Source organism: Gallus gallus, chromosome 10 (genome assembly GCF_016699485.2).
Source record: "Gallus gallus isolate bGalGal1 chromosome 10, bGalGal1.mat.broiler.GRCg7b, whole genome shotgun sequence".
NCBI classification, from domain to species: Eukaryota; Metazoa; Chordata; class Aves; order Galliformes; family Phasianidae; genus Gallus; species Gallus gallus.
In genome coordinates this window covers 19,436,928-19,453,494 of record NC_052541.1, presented here as the reverse complement: position 1 = coordinate 19,453,494, position 16,567 = coordinate 19,436,928, and the positions used below count along the sequence as shown (strand labels likewise).

The 16,567-nt window shown below is 51.7% G+C and overlaps 2 long non-coding RNA genes across 3 annotated transcripts; one reads left to right on the top strand and one right to left on the bottom strand.

The window, feature by feature from the left end:
• Positions 1-204: 204 nt before the first annotated feature.
• LOC107054230 lies at positions 205-8,669 on the bottom strand. The gene is made up of 2 exons (XR_001468301.3): positions 3,894-8,669; positions 205-3,809 (listed from the first exon to the last, which is right to left on the bottom strand). It is a non-coding gene; the product is annotated as an uncharacterized LOC107054230 (long non-coding RNA).
• Positions 5,309-11,674, top strand: LOC107054229. Of its 2 annotated transcripts, XR_005862761.2 has the most exons (4): positions 5,309-5,346; positions 6,522-6,639; positions 7,842-8,090; positions 11,538-11,674. It is a non-coding gene; the product is annotated as an uncharacterized LOC107054229 (long non-coding RNA). The 2 variants fall into 2 exon arrangements; XR_001468300.4 differs by lacking the exon at positions 5,309-5,346 and having other exon boundaries at positions 6,586-6,639; positions 6,849-8,090.
• Positions 11,675-16,567: the final 4,893 nt, after the last annotated feature.

The following is a 16,567-nucleotide window of genomic DNA, read 5'->3' as shown; positions in this document are numbered from 1 at the left end:
AAAACCATCATTTCTCTCCACTCCTGTTTTACTAAATTGCTACCTTTATTTTTGCAATGTGTCTGTAATTACCAAATGTTCCTACACTCTACCCAAAATTTCTCTCCTTGGAATAGTGGGGATGTCTACTCGGCGCTGTCAGGTTTTTTTTTTAAATGTTATGATTGATAAAATTAAACTGTGAATCAAGGCATGAAATCTGTCTCGTAGATACCATTTTTTATTTTATTTTATTTTATTTTTTGGCAATAGGAGAAAACAACACCAGTCATAGAGAATCTCACAAAATGATTCACTGGAGAACAGAGGGAACGTGTGTCTTTTTGCTTGAAGAACTTAATAAGACATCCACAGCAACTCCAAGCCGTATTGTTATATTCAATTACTTATGAGGCCCCAAGTTTCTCCACTTTAATTGCTCGAAGCAGGGAAGCTTTAGTCACAGTGTAATGTACCCAGGCATGTATGGGGTTTAATGAATCATACTAACTCTGCACTCTAAGCAATTAGGTAAATCTAGCTGTTAGTTAGTGAGGCATAAAATAAATTTAATCTCTCTTCTAAAAAATCAATTACAGTGCTGTAATGTATAATTCAATTTGGGTCATGCTACATAAATTTTCTGGTTTTAGTATGTTTTTAAACTGGTTGTTATTCGATTTTGCAGGCTGCGTGCGTGCGGGTGCATCGGGGGCAGTGTGCCCTCAGTGCACCGTGGAGGGATTCCCCATTGGCATACTCTACGTGGGACTGCACCATAGCGCCAGCTGAGGAGGGGGCATTAGTGGCGGGTTGGCTATGCTTCAGACACATGGGAGCCCTGAGTAGACGCTGGGCACTGGGAACAGCACTTCTACAGCATCCTACATCCTCCCTAAAGAAATACTTGGATGAGTGGTCATGGTGGTGGGTTGGTTGGTTGGACCTGATGATCTTAGAGGTCCTAAAGGTTCTCGGGTTTTATGTCTAGGGAATGGCCTTAAGTGGTGCCAGGGGAGCTCAGGTTGGATATTAGGGGACATTTATTTTCCAAAAGAGCTGAAACACACCAGGACAGGCTGCCCAGGGAGTGGTGGGGTCACCATTCCTGGGGGTGCCCAGGGAGCATGGAGGTGGGGCACTGAGGGATGTATGGTCAGTGGGCTTGGTGGGATGGGCTGGGGATCCCAGAGGTCTTCTCCGACCAGAATGATTCTATCATTTTAAGGAGGTGCAGTACACAGACATCTGTGGTGCCAGCAGAACATGAAGGGAGATGCAGCAGCAGCCTACAGGGCACGGGAGGCACCCTGGGAGCAGCAGGAGCCACTCAGCAGCCTTGGCAAGCACTGAGCAAATGAGTCACGGGCTGTAGTTGCAACTTGGGCCACGCTCAGTGCAAAAAGCACCGTGCTGGTGTGGGAGCAGCAGGGCTTCCCAACAGCACCAGGCTGGGAGTGCCCTCCAGCAGCAGGACGGCAGCCTGAGCTGGCTCCCTGTCAAGAATGAATGCTGGAAGCCTTCCAGAGAAAGCAAGGTGCAACGTCTAGAGAACTCAGGTTTCTTGCAAGCAAATGAAATCTCAGAGTCTCACCAGGAAAAGCCACTCAAGGCCACCTCCAGCCCACAGGGGCTGTGCAGTGGGGCTCCGGCACATGTGGCTGATTCACTGCTAAGAGAGAAAAGCTGAATGGCAAGCTCAGCATGCAGAGTTAAAGAGGGGTCAGAGCACATTAACAACTCTGGCAGAAAGATTAGCTGGCAATGCAAACAAGCCTGATTCACCACTAAATGGAGAAATTGGAAGCATAAATTCCGCAGCATGTTGCTCGACGTAATTTAAATCTATTTTGCAACTGGTGCGCCTATAACGCAGCATTTCAGACATTCTCAAGGATGCACTGCTTTGCCCTGCAAGCATTCAGCAGACCCTGAGCAATAATGGCATAAGAATCATCCCCGCTTATATCTTTTTGAAGACAGCTTTCCCATTTGGCAGGCACCTGGGTATGATAAGCAAGCAGCCCAGTTGCAGCTGAAGACGCACACGGTGCAGATGGGTGAGGACAGGCAGCAGTGAGCATGTGATGACGCCTGGGAGCATCAGTCCATACTCACAGTCATTCATACCAAGTGTATTTCCCACACCCTGACCGCTCTCTTGCCTCACGCTCATTTTTGTGCAATACCTTTACTGATGGGTCCAATTCTAGAAACTTCCGATGGTGAACTGCAGCCGCTCCAGAGCTCCAGGGAGAGCAGCTCAGCCCCAGACAACCCAAACAGGGGCTCAGGGTAATCAGTGCAGCACACAGACCTCAGTGTTACATGCCGTCTGCCTCAATCCAGGAAAGGAGCATTATTTAACATCCATCAGCCAAGCACAGGTGTTATTATGTCCTCCCAACCAAAGAAAAAGAAAAAAATTAGAAAAATAACACCAAAAAACTCCACTGACAAAGTCAGCTCTCACTGCTGCCGGCCCATTCCCATTTGTTGCCCAGCATGTTTCCCATTGTGCTGCTTGGCAATCTCATGGAACAGATGCAGGAGTATCCCTTCACCATCCCCAGCATGGAAACTGAAGGCGCTGAGTCCCACAGACTTCAGAAGTGTTGCAATTTGTAATCCAAGGCTGAAAACGCTCAAGCTAAAACGCTTGGCCCTAAGCTGCAGCAATGAGCAAGATCTCCTGGACGAGGTTGGTGGTTGCGTGCTTCAGAAGTTGGGCTTACGTGCTTTGATCCGTGTCACTGCCATCTAATAATAACCAGCACGGAACAGCACTGCGATGAGCACCGGGTCGAGCTGTGGGGCTGCGCCATGAGGAGCCACGATGCTGAGCGCACAGCCTGGCACACAGAGCAGCACAGGGATGGCACTGCGCTGGCAGTGTGGCTGTGGTGGCAACGCTGTGACAGAAACCCACAGCAGTGCCCCACAGATGGCAGCAGCCCCTGCTGGAATTGCCACCCATCAGTCTCGGAAGAACGCCATTACCTTCGGTGCCGCTATCAAACAGGGGAGCTTTTAATCAGGGCAATAAAAAGACGATAAATTAGGAGGGAATTAAGGCAAAATAATTGTTAAGCTCTCCGAGTTCCTCAGCTCGGGCAGACCTTTCCCATCCTTTGATGTCACCAAGTTTTAATAAGCCCTGGATCAGCTCCAGGACCACGGGGTCTGTGTGAGAGGAGACCTTGCGTATAAATACATAATTGGCATGTGCAGGAGTGCCTGCACGGACACACACACGCATTGTGCTGCAACATTAATAGCACGCCCAGAATCGATACGCTGCTAAGTAGCATTTCTTGTCCTGGGATCCTATTTTCACACTCACGGCAAATATGACCCCTGTCTGGGGCTGCCAGCTGCTTATAATTCTGACAGATGCAAGCACATTTCTGGGAAGCTGCATCCATTCAGTGGCTAAAGATCAACAGGCTCTGCTCAGGCTTTAGGAAGATTGATTGGCTCAGGAGAATCCCATTTGCAGCCCGAACTGAGAATAGGTTTACCACGGAGAGGCGTTAATGACTTTGATATCAGCGATCTAAATATGTCAACCTGCGACTCGTGTTGGTATTAAGGCACACTATATTTATACAAAACAGCCATTAGCAGAATGCTAATTAATGCGATTCGGTTTCCAAGTAAAGCTCTGCTCTTCCAAGGGGTGTAACGTTAGACTTCAGTTTAATCCCCCGGAGCTGCGGCTGCGCCCGGGCATTCCTTGGGATCAGCCAGATGGAGCCGTGCCATGATCCATGGAGCACCCCGGGTCGGGAGCGCCCGCTGCTGGGTGGGAAGAGACCGTGGGGCATTTCCTATGGGAAAACTCATTCTGACTCACGACACTCACCTCACCCCTCAGCAAATGGGGCTGCGTGCCCAAAACGTGACCTCAATACCCGCTGTGGATGCATGGAGCGCTTAGAGAAGGGCTGGAGATGGCAGTGGTGTTGATAGGATGAGAGGTGATGGTCCCACATTGCACCAGGAGAGGATCAGGCTGGACATCTGGAAACATTTCTTCTCTGAAGAGCTGTAATGCACCAGCACAGGGTGCCCAGGGAGCGGTGGAGGTCTCCATCCCTGGGGATGCTCAGGGAACATAGAGATGTGGCACCGAGGGATGTGGTCAGTGGGCATGGTGGGGTGGGGATCTCAGATGCCATTTCCAACCGTAATGATTCTCTGATTGCTTACCTTTCAGAGGGTCATTAATGCTGAAGGTTCTGCACACGCACCAGACAGGTTCTTGGGTGGACAGTACCAAAATGAAGTGAGGTACGGATGGCCATCTCCCCACTACCTTTGCTCCTGCACTCTGCCCATTGCAGCACAGGGCTGAAAGCCAGCTCCACCAGCCCCAGCAAACCCTGGAGCTCAATGTCCCCAGCCCCCAAGGAGGGCTAGAGATCTCCTGCTTAGGATTGATCAGGCCAAAGCACCCAGCAGTAATAGCATCAGCTCCATATAAAGCATAATTACAATGAGCTGCAATTAAGGAGATTTATCACAGCTGGCCGGACTCCAGGAGCACCTGGACCAGCCCTGGGTATCAGGAGCCCCGAGCAAGGGTTCTGCAGCCATAAGGGGACAGCTGTGACAGGAGCAGCAGCATCCCTCCTGCCAACGGGGGAGCACCTGGGGGCAGAGCCAGCAGCTCGAGGTGAGCGCTCAGAGCCACACAGTGCCCAACTGAGAAGCATCTGTACATCCTTCCCATCATCAGGTCGTTCTGTGCCTTGTTACAAAGCCAACGAGACCTAGGGGAGAAGGAGAAATAAAAAGCAAACGCGCAGTGCTGCTGAACGCATTACATACCGAGGCTTCAGAAAACTGATGCCAGGAAGAAGATTAATGGAGCAGAGCTGCAAAAATAGGAAAGAAAATGAAAACCGGGTGAGAACAGGGCTGGTAAAACGCTGTGCTGCTGCCAAAGGGCCTGCCCCCTGATAGCAGGGTCATGGCTGTGGGCTGGGTGCTGCTGTTAATGGAGGGTGCTTGACCCACACGTCTTGCTGACGTTATGGGCAGCCTGCAGCATCAATCTCATTAACAGCATTAAATTAGGACAAATGAAAGATGTTTTTCCCCTTACTGGAGTCCAAAAAAAAGTAATAATAGTACAAGAGGCTGAGTGGCTTTGAAGGGGTTGGGGGATCTCTCCAGGAGCAGAACAAAAGCTGTCTGTGTACGAACTGCTCGCAGCACCTCCTGCAGCTGATGTGGGGACAGCAGGGAAAACTGCTGCCAGGGGTGGGTTTGTGGGTTTGCTTAAGGAGCCTTCAGAGCGCTGCTCCCTTTTGCTGAGCACGGTGCTGATGGACGCTGCTGGCTTTTTGCAAGGGAATGCTGGTGGGTGCAGCGGGACTGCAAGAAGTGTGCATGGGTGTGCGTGGCGGGGCAATGCAGCAGTCGTCGTGCCGAGCTCTCTGTTAGCAAACAGGAATCTGGGGCCTGCTGTCGGCGCTCGCTGCACCCCTCTGCATGCAGCTGGCCCTGCAGCGTGCAGCTCCCAGCTCATCAATGTGCTAAAGTCATTATGGAGGGGATTGTGGGAAATATTGGTTTTTCATTACAGCCGACTTTGCTCGAGCTGCTGGTGATGGGGAACGAGCTCCATGCATCACGGCAGCGTCTGGCTGTAGGATGGCTGCGTGGCAGCCCTGATGCATCCCTTCCAGCGTGGGATATTCGATGGTTCTGTGGTCCTCCACCAGCAGCCACTTGCACTTTGCTGCTGCTCTGTGCTGCAGGTGCAGCTGGGTGCACAGCTCAGGGCTGCACCGCTGCTTCTTATCTGCAGGTTTTGCAAAACTGCTTTGTCCTGCTGCTGCCTTCAAGCCATGCACCCTTCTCACCACAGCCAGCAGGCTTTTGTAACCACATCAGTGCAGTGGTGGTGCAGATCATCGCATGAGTGCAGGTGGCCTCTCGGCTCCCAGCTCACAAACCCTGCTTGCATTGCTTCTGGTAATGATCAGCAAAATCAAAACCTGATTCCTCTCCTGAGCCAAGGAGCCCAGAAAGTGCTGAGGCACTTCAACAACAAGAAGCATTAGGGCAGCTCCAGCGTTCCTCCTTGAAGCCAGAAATACAAATTGCAGTGAAGCAGCGGGGCTGTGTGTCTGAGCACTGCCATCCATCACCAGGCAGGGCTCTGGGATCGAAGCAAAGCAACCCAGGTTCTGCAGGGTGGGGGGCACAGCGTGGGCTGACAGCTCGGGGTGAGCTGTCTGAAGTGCTTTCTCCTTAAAGCACACATTTAAGGGCAGACCTCCTGCTGCTGGGGATGGGGCCAAGCCCCTGGCTGCCACCCAGCTCCCTCTGGCCAGCGCCTGTTCTGGCTCCTTATGCCGCATTTTCACCCAGGGTAGTGCCAAACCACTCCTTCACGATGGGGACAGCACAGCCTGGGAGAGCCTCTGTTCCAACTTGGGGGGGAGAGCGGGGGGATCAGCCGGGCTGGGGGGGGGCATGGGAGTGATGCCAGCATGGGTCAGTGCCACTTGTCATCGCCTCGCTGCCAGCAAGCTTTGTGCCGGGGTGGTCAGAGCCCGAGCTGTGACGTTAGAGCCCAACTCCCTCCTATCTGGGCATGAAGCAGAGCAAAGCCCTGCGGGAGGAGAGGAGCTGCAGCTGCTCAGGGTAAGTGGAGTATCCCAGGGGTAATTAATACAGTGGGATGATCAATGAGAACCTGCAGGGAGGGATGTGGGGATGGGTGCATCCTGCTGTAGCCCCGCTGCTGTGGTTGGGCAAAACACACTGGCTGCAGAGCTGCACCATGCCCAGCCGAGAGCCCTCCTATTCTCCTCTCCTCATGGGGTTTTTCCAATGTTTCCCCTTTTCTGCAGCTTGGGATGGATCCAGGTCCCCACACGAAGCCCAGCCTTGGCACCCCATTGCATCCCTATGGGAGCAGCAGCATCCATCCCATCCCACGCAGCCCCCCAGACCAGTGCCAGCCCGGGGTCCCAGCACAGTGCCGGTCCCACACTGGGGTGCACGGAGCCCACAGCAGAACGCCACTGCTCTGCAGCACAGCGCTGCATCCTCAGCCGCTCACACGCAGCTATCGACAGCGATTTCACACTGCTTGCCTTCCTAATTGTCTCCCTGATCTGTTTTCTAATCTGAGTTGTCTTAACACAAACAATTACAGCCGAGTAACTGATTAATCATTCAAATGAATTTAAAATGGAGTGTTTTAATATATTTAGATAATGCACATGTGCAACAGGAAAAAAAAAGAGCGATGCTTATCTGCAATTGTCACTTAGAATGGATGAGTTCCAATTATTTGTGTGGGAGAAAACAGAGGTATAAAGATCAGAATCCAAATTATTGTGTAAACTGTTGACATATTCTGAGCGCTGTTATTTAAATGCCACAAAATAGATGTTTAAATGAGGATGAATAATTGCATCAATAATTCATTTGCAGCTTAGAAGGAAGCTTTGGCTGATGTGGGATGGTGGGAAGGGGCAGCGTGGCTCCGGAGCTTTTTGCATTGAGGCAGAGGGAGCTTCTCCAAAAGCCTTGCTCTTTGCAGGCCCAAAGGCTTGCATGGAATCCCAACCTGCCCCAAAGCAGTGGCATAGACCCAAACTCCCGTATCCAGATGCACAGCAGCTCATGCCCGCTGCCATGCTGCGACTGAGCCAGCAGAAAACCCCAGAGGCGATGCTTCCCTTACCTGCAAATTGGTTTCTAATCTGGGTGCCTTTAAAAACGCAGCCATTGGAAAGAAAAGCAAGGCCACTCGTGCTTATAGCACAGTTATCCAACGGGGTGAGGGAGTGAGGTTTGCTAAGCACTGGTTCTTTAAATAACACACCCTCTCGCAGTGGTATGTGGCAAGGAGTAACCCAACACAGCCTCCTGCAACGAGATACAGCATCAGACATTTAAAAGGAATAGCTTTGATGCCGGCTGTCAGCAAAAAATGCAGGCAGAAAACGCGTGCCTTCAGCTGCTGCCACGCACAGAGCAGCAAGAGCCCCATCCCAACGTCCTGCTGAGCACAGAGGGCCTCTTAATGGGCGAAGAGGAGGTGAAACGCACAGCAGAGCGGTGGGGATCTCCCCAGCTTGGAGGTAGGAGAAAAGCAGGAGGGTGCAGCAGGCATCGCTCAGCAGCTCCGTCACCGCAGCACTGTGCACTGTTTGCTGTCTGGGGGCAGGGGAGGAGCTGCTCGTTATTAAGCAATAATTGGGAAACCATCAGCTGCTGTTTCAATTCTGTTGGGCAACGCTTCCCGAGGTATGAAGACCCACAGCGCTGTGCAGTGCTCCTTGGCTGCTGCCCTGAATATCTCTGACACTTTGGGCTCTGTGAGCACCTCTGTGCACGGGGAGAGGCCAGCGGTGATTGCGGGCTGTCAGCATCAGGTAACAGATAGCAGCCCAGGTTCAAATGTGGACACACGGACCTGATGTGCCCTCCCAGCTGAGCACCAGAGCACACACCCAGGGCAGCCCAACCTCCCGGCCTGGCACAGGAGCTCTGTGCAGCTCTGGAACCACCTTGGGTGCTCCTGTATATCAGTAGGGGACACCAAGCGGGGTGAACACCAACCTGAGTGCTGTGCAGGTGGCCCAGCGCAGTGCAAGCCTTTGGGTTTGGAGGGCTGAGCCCACGGCAGTGCCTGGTGCTGTGCTGGATGTGTGCTGCTCGGCACAGCTGAGCTCAGAATATGATTGTCAGCCTCTGTAATTTTCCAGTGACAGCTCGAAAAGAAACAGCTGAGCCACGGAGCTCCAGCTCCACATGCCATCTATTTCTACTGTCAGCTCCGGAGAGATCTTAATTATAATGGCTTTTGGTGCTCATTCCTTTCTAATGCTGTAACAGAGAGATGATTGCAGCCGTAAACGAGCGATCAGGCTATTCCCTGCTGGGCAGTAAGGCTGGTTGTCAGGCTGGGGAGGGATGGCGCGCACCGAACTGCTCCCCAGCTACAGTTCACTTTGCACACTCACTATAAAATTGAATTTGACTCACTCATGGCTGCGAATTACGGGGCGGGAGGCAGTAATGGCACCGGGAAGAGGGAAGGAGCGGGAGGTTTATTTGGCTGCGCCGTCTGGAAGCAGCAAGGAGCAGTTGTGCATTGGCCCAGCAATGGAACGGGCTGCAGCCCCAGCAGAGCGTCCCCCCGCAGGGATTGGTATGGAGGAGAGGACGTGCACAGTCACAGAGGCATCAGAGACTGCAGCCCAGACTCTCCTAATGCCTGCAGATAGGAAAGTCTCCAGACATTTGCATCTTATCTTAAAAGGAGTTTCATGTGCAATTGTGGATGTGGTTGCCCTGGGAAGCGCCGCACCTCCACGCTGAGGACCCACTCAGCTCACATGGTTTATTTAGCTCGTGCATCCTCCCCATGCACAGGGCCCACTCCCAAAGGAGCACAGCACGGATGGGGACGTGTCTCCTTTTGCTCCATCCACCCATTCCCAGTGCAGCCATACAGGAAGAAGAGCAGTCACCCCACAGAGCTGACCCGGACAGGCAAAGCACTGAGCCCTTGGGCACGGCACACATCCTCAGCCTGACTCATTGCCAGGTTTATTGCCTTTGCAGGAAGGCTGCTATCTGAGCCATAAAATGATTTGCAGAATCTTCAAAAGCTTATAAAGGCAGTGATTGATACGCTCATCTGCTGGCCACTTCCTGTCTTTAAAAGTCTGGCTTGTAATCAGAGCATCTCAAAATAAAAAGAAAGAAAAAGCCATGTAAACACTCTGCTCGATGTTTTCACAGCTTTCTGCTGGCACCGGCGGGCTCTGCTCCTTCCTGCAGCCATGGGCCTGTCTGGTTAACTCGTGAGCATCCAGAGGGACAGCTGTTCCCCAGGCCCAGCCGTGCACCATGGGCTGTTTCTATTTGCTGCTACTCCTGTGCCACCCATACGCAGCCCTCCGACTCCTGCTTCTCCTTTTCCTCCCCCTCTCCTCCTCTATTTGTGGGTAATATCCCATAGTCCCATCCCTGTGCTTGCTGGGCACCCCATGCTCCGCGTCACCCACACGTTGGTGGAAGGCACGCCATGCAAACGCCATGGGGACGGCACAGGGGGTGCTCTGCAGAAAGATGTTAGGCCCTAAATACAGCAGGGGCTTCACAGCAGCAAACCCCACAGCACTACGATGGGCTGCCCCACGGCGATGCTCCCAGTGCATCCCAGTAAGGATGTTGGGGGGGGGGGGAGAGGGGAGGCACTGGTTTGCTTTCTGCTGGAGCAAGTTCACAGATGAAAAGAAAGCAGTGAAGACCTCTCGTGGGCCGTGGGTGGCAGAGCAAGCTGGCTGCGCTACGGCTATTTATGCCTCAGGGCTGCCATGGATTTATATCTTTGTCATTAAGTATTGCAAAGAGAAAAAGAAGAAGGCAAACGCTCGTCCCTTTCTGAAGTCACAAAGTCAGAGGATCGCTGACTCAAGCACCAAAAGTCCCCGAGCAGCTCTGCTCGTGCAGATTTAGAATCAGCCCCAGCCAACCTACGAGAATAATTATTTCTCCTCTCCGCTGTGCTATTTAAAGTGCAATGAAGTACAGAGGCACTGTGTGGTGTGCAGAAGAGTTATGCTCTCACGCGGCGAGGCGCTGTGCAGGTAAATCAGCCCAGCCCCGCTCCCCTGAGGCCGTGGGTTGGTTCAGCACTGCAGCAGGGATGGCGCAAAGCCATTGGGGTGGCCGTGCACGAGCAGGCAGCCCCCAGGGCCAGCATCTCCCCTGCACCCCCCCTGCACGCTTCCCTCTGTACCCCTCCCTTGCATCAAACCAAAGCAGGGGTGGGATTCTGTTAAATAAAAAAGAGCACTCAAATCCCACCCCATCCCCTTTTGTTGTTGTTTTGGTCCTACAATATTTTATGGCTCATTGTTGGCTTTCTTGTCTTCTTATAATGCATAAAAGCGGCCCTGCTTGCCATGCTTGGCTTCACCTCAAGTTCAGTAAATCGAGGTATTTAATTAAACACAGCAATTTATCGGCTCTCAGCCCAGTTCATAAGAAACTCACGCATCATTTGAGCAGGATTTTCATATACTTCACTTGGAAAAAGTACAGAGCCAGCTTTAACAGCACAAAATACTGATTTTTGGCAACACAAAGAACCACTTCTCCTCCACAAGCACTTTGCTGCCCCCCATCAATGCCTGCCAGCTGCCCCATACATGCAGGGTAAACCTACGCTTGGCCTGGATTACTCAACAAGAATAAAGATGTTCTGTGACACACCAGCAGAAATCCTTGGGAACAGACCTGGGGTCACCCAGAAGGTGTTCCAGAACCACAGAGATGTGGCACTGAGGGACATGGTCAGTGGGGATGATGGGGTGGGGTGGGCTTGGGCATCTCAGAGGGCTTTTCCAGCCTCAGTGATTCTATTCTATGGCCACATCCACCACGACGGCCATGGGGAGCACATCTCACTCACATGAATAGCATCTGTTGGAGGCTGAACGTCGGCCGAGATTCTCACCTTGTGGCAGAAGCTGCATGAAGGACAGGACTTGGTTTTCTTCCACGTCTTTCAGGTTCCCAGGACCATGTTGTGCTGTGCACACAGCAGATGTGAGGCATTACCCACACAGCACCAGCTGAGCCACAAAGACCAAGGAGGATGAACATGGCTTTCCAGCATCACGAGGCCACCAGCACCTGCGCTGCCCCAGCCAAGCCTGAAATGCAAAGGGAAAACAATGCAAATGGCAAATACTCCACAGATTCTGCAGCTTGCTTTGAGTGGCAATAATGCCATTAACAAATAAATTCATTAACAGCACAGAGCCTGTCCCAGCACCTTGGGTCTGCGTTTGCCATGCGGGCTCTTGGATGGCTCCATGAGCAGTGCAGACAGCTGCGCCCGCAGAGATGTCGTGGAAACAAAGGCAGCAAAATAAGATTTGGAATTTGCTTTGAAATTCTGCCTTGGATCTTCAGGGAAAAAAAAAAAAAAAGGAAAGAAAGAAAGAAAAAAACCAACAGAAAAACAAAACAGATGTGTGGTGTTTTTTATTCTTTTTCTCATGGAGGCTAACTGCCCCCCGCTCACTAAAGCAGGTGAAGGCAGCAGAGCCCAGAGCTTGGTGATCCCCTGGTTCCCAGTGCTAAGAGCTCAGTGCTGTGTGGGTCTGACAGAGAGATCTGAGGAGCCCAAGGCTTCTTGCTCACATCGCCACGCACTTCAGAAAGAGATCTGAGCAATAACACAACAACAACATGTGCAACTACTTAGAAGTCAATTAATATCAGAGGAAGGACCCTTGTTGAATCCAGCAGAAAGAATGATGGTTACATTTCCGGAATAATGGCTGAAATTTGCCATTGTGTGTCATCAGGAATCATTTAAAATAGTTTTGATCTCAGCTCTTTCTGTCGGGGCTCTAATGAATTAACAGATGACAGATTTCCGTAATGAAAGGCTGTGTTTTAAAGACAAGCCGACATTGTTTTCCCTGTACTACTCATATAATTTGGGATGTTTAAAAATAATTACAGCACAAGATGAATACCTTACAAGGTTTCAGATATTTCACACATGCTGAGCCTTCCTCCTGCACAGGTTTTAGGGGCTGCACCCAATCAACATCCAAGTTCCAACACCCAGCATCTAACATCCAACTTCTGACATTCAACTTCCAACACTCAATTTCCAACACCCAACTTCCAATATCCAATATCCAACATCTGACTTCCAACACCCAGCTTCCAATATCCGACACCTGACTTCCAACATCCAACTACCAATACCCAACACCTGAATTCCAACACCCAACTTCCAACATCCAACTACCAATACCCAACACCTGACTTCCAACACCCAACTTCCAACATCCAACTTTCAACACCCAGCATCCAATATCCAACATCTGACTTCCGACATCTGACTACCAACATCCAACATCTGATTTCCAACACCCAACATCCAGCTGACATCCTCACAGCCCAAGTACCACCATCCAGAGCTCCAGCAAGAAAGAAAGAGTCCCTGCTGCCCCACAGCCCTACAAGCCCTAAAAGCCCCCACAGAGCCCACGAGGTGGGTGCAAAAGGCAACGACCGGTGCAGCGATGTCCTCCGCAGCGCTCTCCTCATTAGCTCGGTGCTGGATCACATTTTTGTGCAGTGCAAAGGGACCACAAAGGCATATTATATTCAATGTTAAGTAAACAAACTTTTGAAACGGACTTTTATTGATTCCATACGGCCATCTGGCTTGGAGGAAAAAGCCCCCTCCCTCCTCCCCCTCCCTGTGAAAATATTCGAAGGCTGGGGGCTGGCAGCGGCTCAGCGTGGCTGCAAACCACCTAGTTTCCTCTGCGGTTAACAACACAGGAAAACGTCGAACTCTCAGATAAATGTTGGAGGCTTATTTGGTTCACCCATCTGGTAGCCAGCCTGTTCTGTGAAAATTAAAGATATACATATGCAAATATTCACAGTCTGCTTCCAAGATCTAAAGAATTTTTATGATGTAACCACAAAAAGAGGTTATTTAATGTTGACAATATGTAGCAGAGCAAAGCACTATAATGCTGCATATGGTAATGTAACTTATGAAAATGAAGCCGCAGTGCCCTTACAGAGTAATGAAAAGCAGATTTCACCTTGAAGACTATTTGAGCTGTTTAGCTTGTAATGACTTGAAAAAAAAAACCAAAAACATTGGTGTGAAAATACAACTTGCCACACAGCCACACGAGCCCCAGGCTGTGCGTGGCAGCGTCTCGCTGCGGGCGTCCTCTGCCAAGCAGCCCCAAAGGCAACCTGCCCGCGGGTCCCTGCTGCCCTGTGCCAACAGGGGATGTGCCACGCGTCCCCATCGTGGTCCCTGGGGTGGTCCGTTCTCCCCTGCAGGGCTGGGGGCACTTGCAGGCAGGTAGGGTATGGACCTGGTGCTGATACAGATGTTGCGTTCCCATTTGGCCACCAGAGTGGTGGCTGGAGATGGGCACAAGACAACACCACACCACGGGATGCTACAGCTCACTGCTGGCCATCCAATGCCCCATAGGATCTGCTTGAGGAGAATACTGTAGAATTACAGAATCCTATAGTCCTAGAGCCACAGAATGGTTGGGTTGGAAGGGACCTCAATGCTCAGCCAGTTCCAACCTACTGCCATGGAGGAGTTGACCGTGCTGCCCAGCGCCCCATCCAGCCTGGCCTTGGGCACCTTCAGGGATGGGGCACCCATTTCTCTGTTCCAGTGCCTCACTGACCTCTTAGTGAAGAATTTCCCCTAAGCTCTGACCTAAATCCTTTCTTTTTGCACCAAACCTCTCCCAGTGCCTAAGGGCACCCCTACAGCCCGGTGGCCATCTGAAATGCCAGCCGAGCTGTGGACAGCCTCCAGCCAGCTGCACAGCCCTGGTGCAAAGACTTATTGTTCCTGCTGACATTAATTACGTCCTCTTGCTGTAACAAGCACCTTTGTATATTATGCAAGCTCTTTGCCTGTCATCAATAGCCTCAGAGAAAGAGAAAGATGTTTGAATTAACAAAATATTACTGTGATCTTCTCCCTGACAGTATGGAAGCAATAATATTTAGTGAGTAACTGAGTTTCCTTTAATAATTTAGTAGACTGTAAAAACCTTGATCATCCCACTGACTCTGAGAACAAAATTGTCAAGCTTTGTGCATTCTAAACTGAGATAAAAACGCAAGCAGATTCCATAAGAGAGGGAAAAAAAAGTTTAAAATTGCATTTCAAAAAGCTAATTAAAAACCCAGCCCTCGTGCAAGAAGGAGGGCAGGGAGAGTTATCTGCAGAGCAATCCAAGCCACACCTGCCTGGTGTGTGCGCTTTGATGCAGGGCGCTGCATGGAGACCTCCATCCGCCTCTACCACGTGGGCCGGCAGGGGCAAGGATGTTTTGTGGGGGAGGTCACCCCTATGCAGAGCTCATGCCTGAGCTTATCGCCAACAAGTGACTGCAACAGCCCTCCCTGAGTGCCGTGGTGGTGTCACCTGCCGTCCATTGCTTTTCCAATGTTCTTGCCCTTACCTTGAAGGCTGTGGATACCAACTCCCCAAAGCAGGACATGGAGGCTCTCGGTACCACCCGACACCCACCCTGTGGCCTTGGACAGAGCAGCAGGAGGGATGAGAAGCTCTGAGGTGTGGTGAGACCCACGGCACAGCAGCACCCAGGGGCTTCCTGGAGGTGTACCTGAACGGTGGAGATGCAGCACTGAGAGCACAGCCAGTGGGCACTGTGGGGTGGGCTTGGGGTTCTCAGAGATCTTCCCAGCCTTCCCGATTCTGCAGTTCTGTGACTGCTCAGCCCCACACTGTGCCACAGACACCAGCATGGGGGTCCCACCGCCCCACAGCACACTGATTTCCTCACTTTGCTGTTGTCGTTGGGCTTCTCCCGGGAGCTCCCCATCATCCAGGCGAATAATTGGACACGCCGCGTTTTGGGCCAACGATGTTGGATGCTACAGATCCTCCCGGCTCGGGCTCAGCGAGGCGGAGCGGCACGGACATGGAAAGCCGTTTCCCAGAGAGGGCACTGCCGGGAGCTCGAGGAGGGAAGGCTGGAAGAGACAAGAAAGCAGAGAACCATCAGCTTCCCTGACAAGGCCAGAACTATTAAAGGAGCACTTAGAGCCCTTAACATAAAAATGCATCAAAGAGGAAAACCAGATGAGAACAGATCCATTTGCCTTGGAGAAATGCTGCTCTCTGATATGCTGCCTTCCCGGCTGCGGCTGCGGATGGAAATGCCTTCGGGCAGCAGAGCTGTTTTGTCTAACACGGTATTTGCAAAGGGCATTTTAAAGGGAAGCCTCTCCAGAGAGGCTCCCAGCCCTCAGTAGCTGCTTCCCACCTCGTTGTCATGCAGAGCAAAAAGGCCCCAAATCCACAATGATGAAAGCGAGATTCCCTTTTAGATAAACACGTAATATCAATGACAAAAAGATGAACCGAACCGACATCAATGCTCAGAGAATCAAAGAGCTCAGCGCTGGGCTCCAGCCCTGCTCTGCTGTCCCGAGGCTCAGCAGCACCATACCTGCGTGCTGTCCCCCGGGCAGTGTCATATCTTCATGCAACAGAAGCATGGAACCATTAAGGCTGGAAAAGACCTCTGAGTTCCCCAACCCACCCCACTGTGCCCACTGCCTGCGTCCCTCAGTGCCACATCCCCGCGGTTCTGGAGCACCCCCAGGGATGGGGACCCCTCCCCACTCCCTGGGCAGCTGTGCAGTGCAGCACCGCTCTTTAGGAGAGGAAATATTTCCTAATATCCAACCTGAGCCCCCCCTGGCGCACCTCAAAGCCATCACCTCTTGTCCCATCAGTGTCACTGCAGGATATTGCGCTCACGGAGATGCCAACGTGGGACGGATGCTGCAGTGCTCCCCACGAGGGGGTAGGGGTGAGCACAGCATCAAAGACCCACCACCGCCACTCACTTGATGCCAGAGCACCAGGGCTGTATCTCCCACACATGCCTATTCCAACCCATAAAGAAACCCCGGTCTGTGCCATTTTTCTACAGCAAGCACACGCATGCAACCCTCCTTGTGCTCCCAACCCCAAGGCAACACG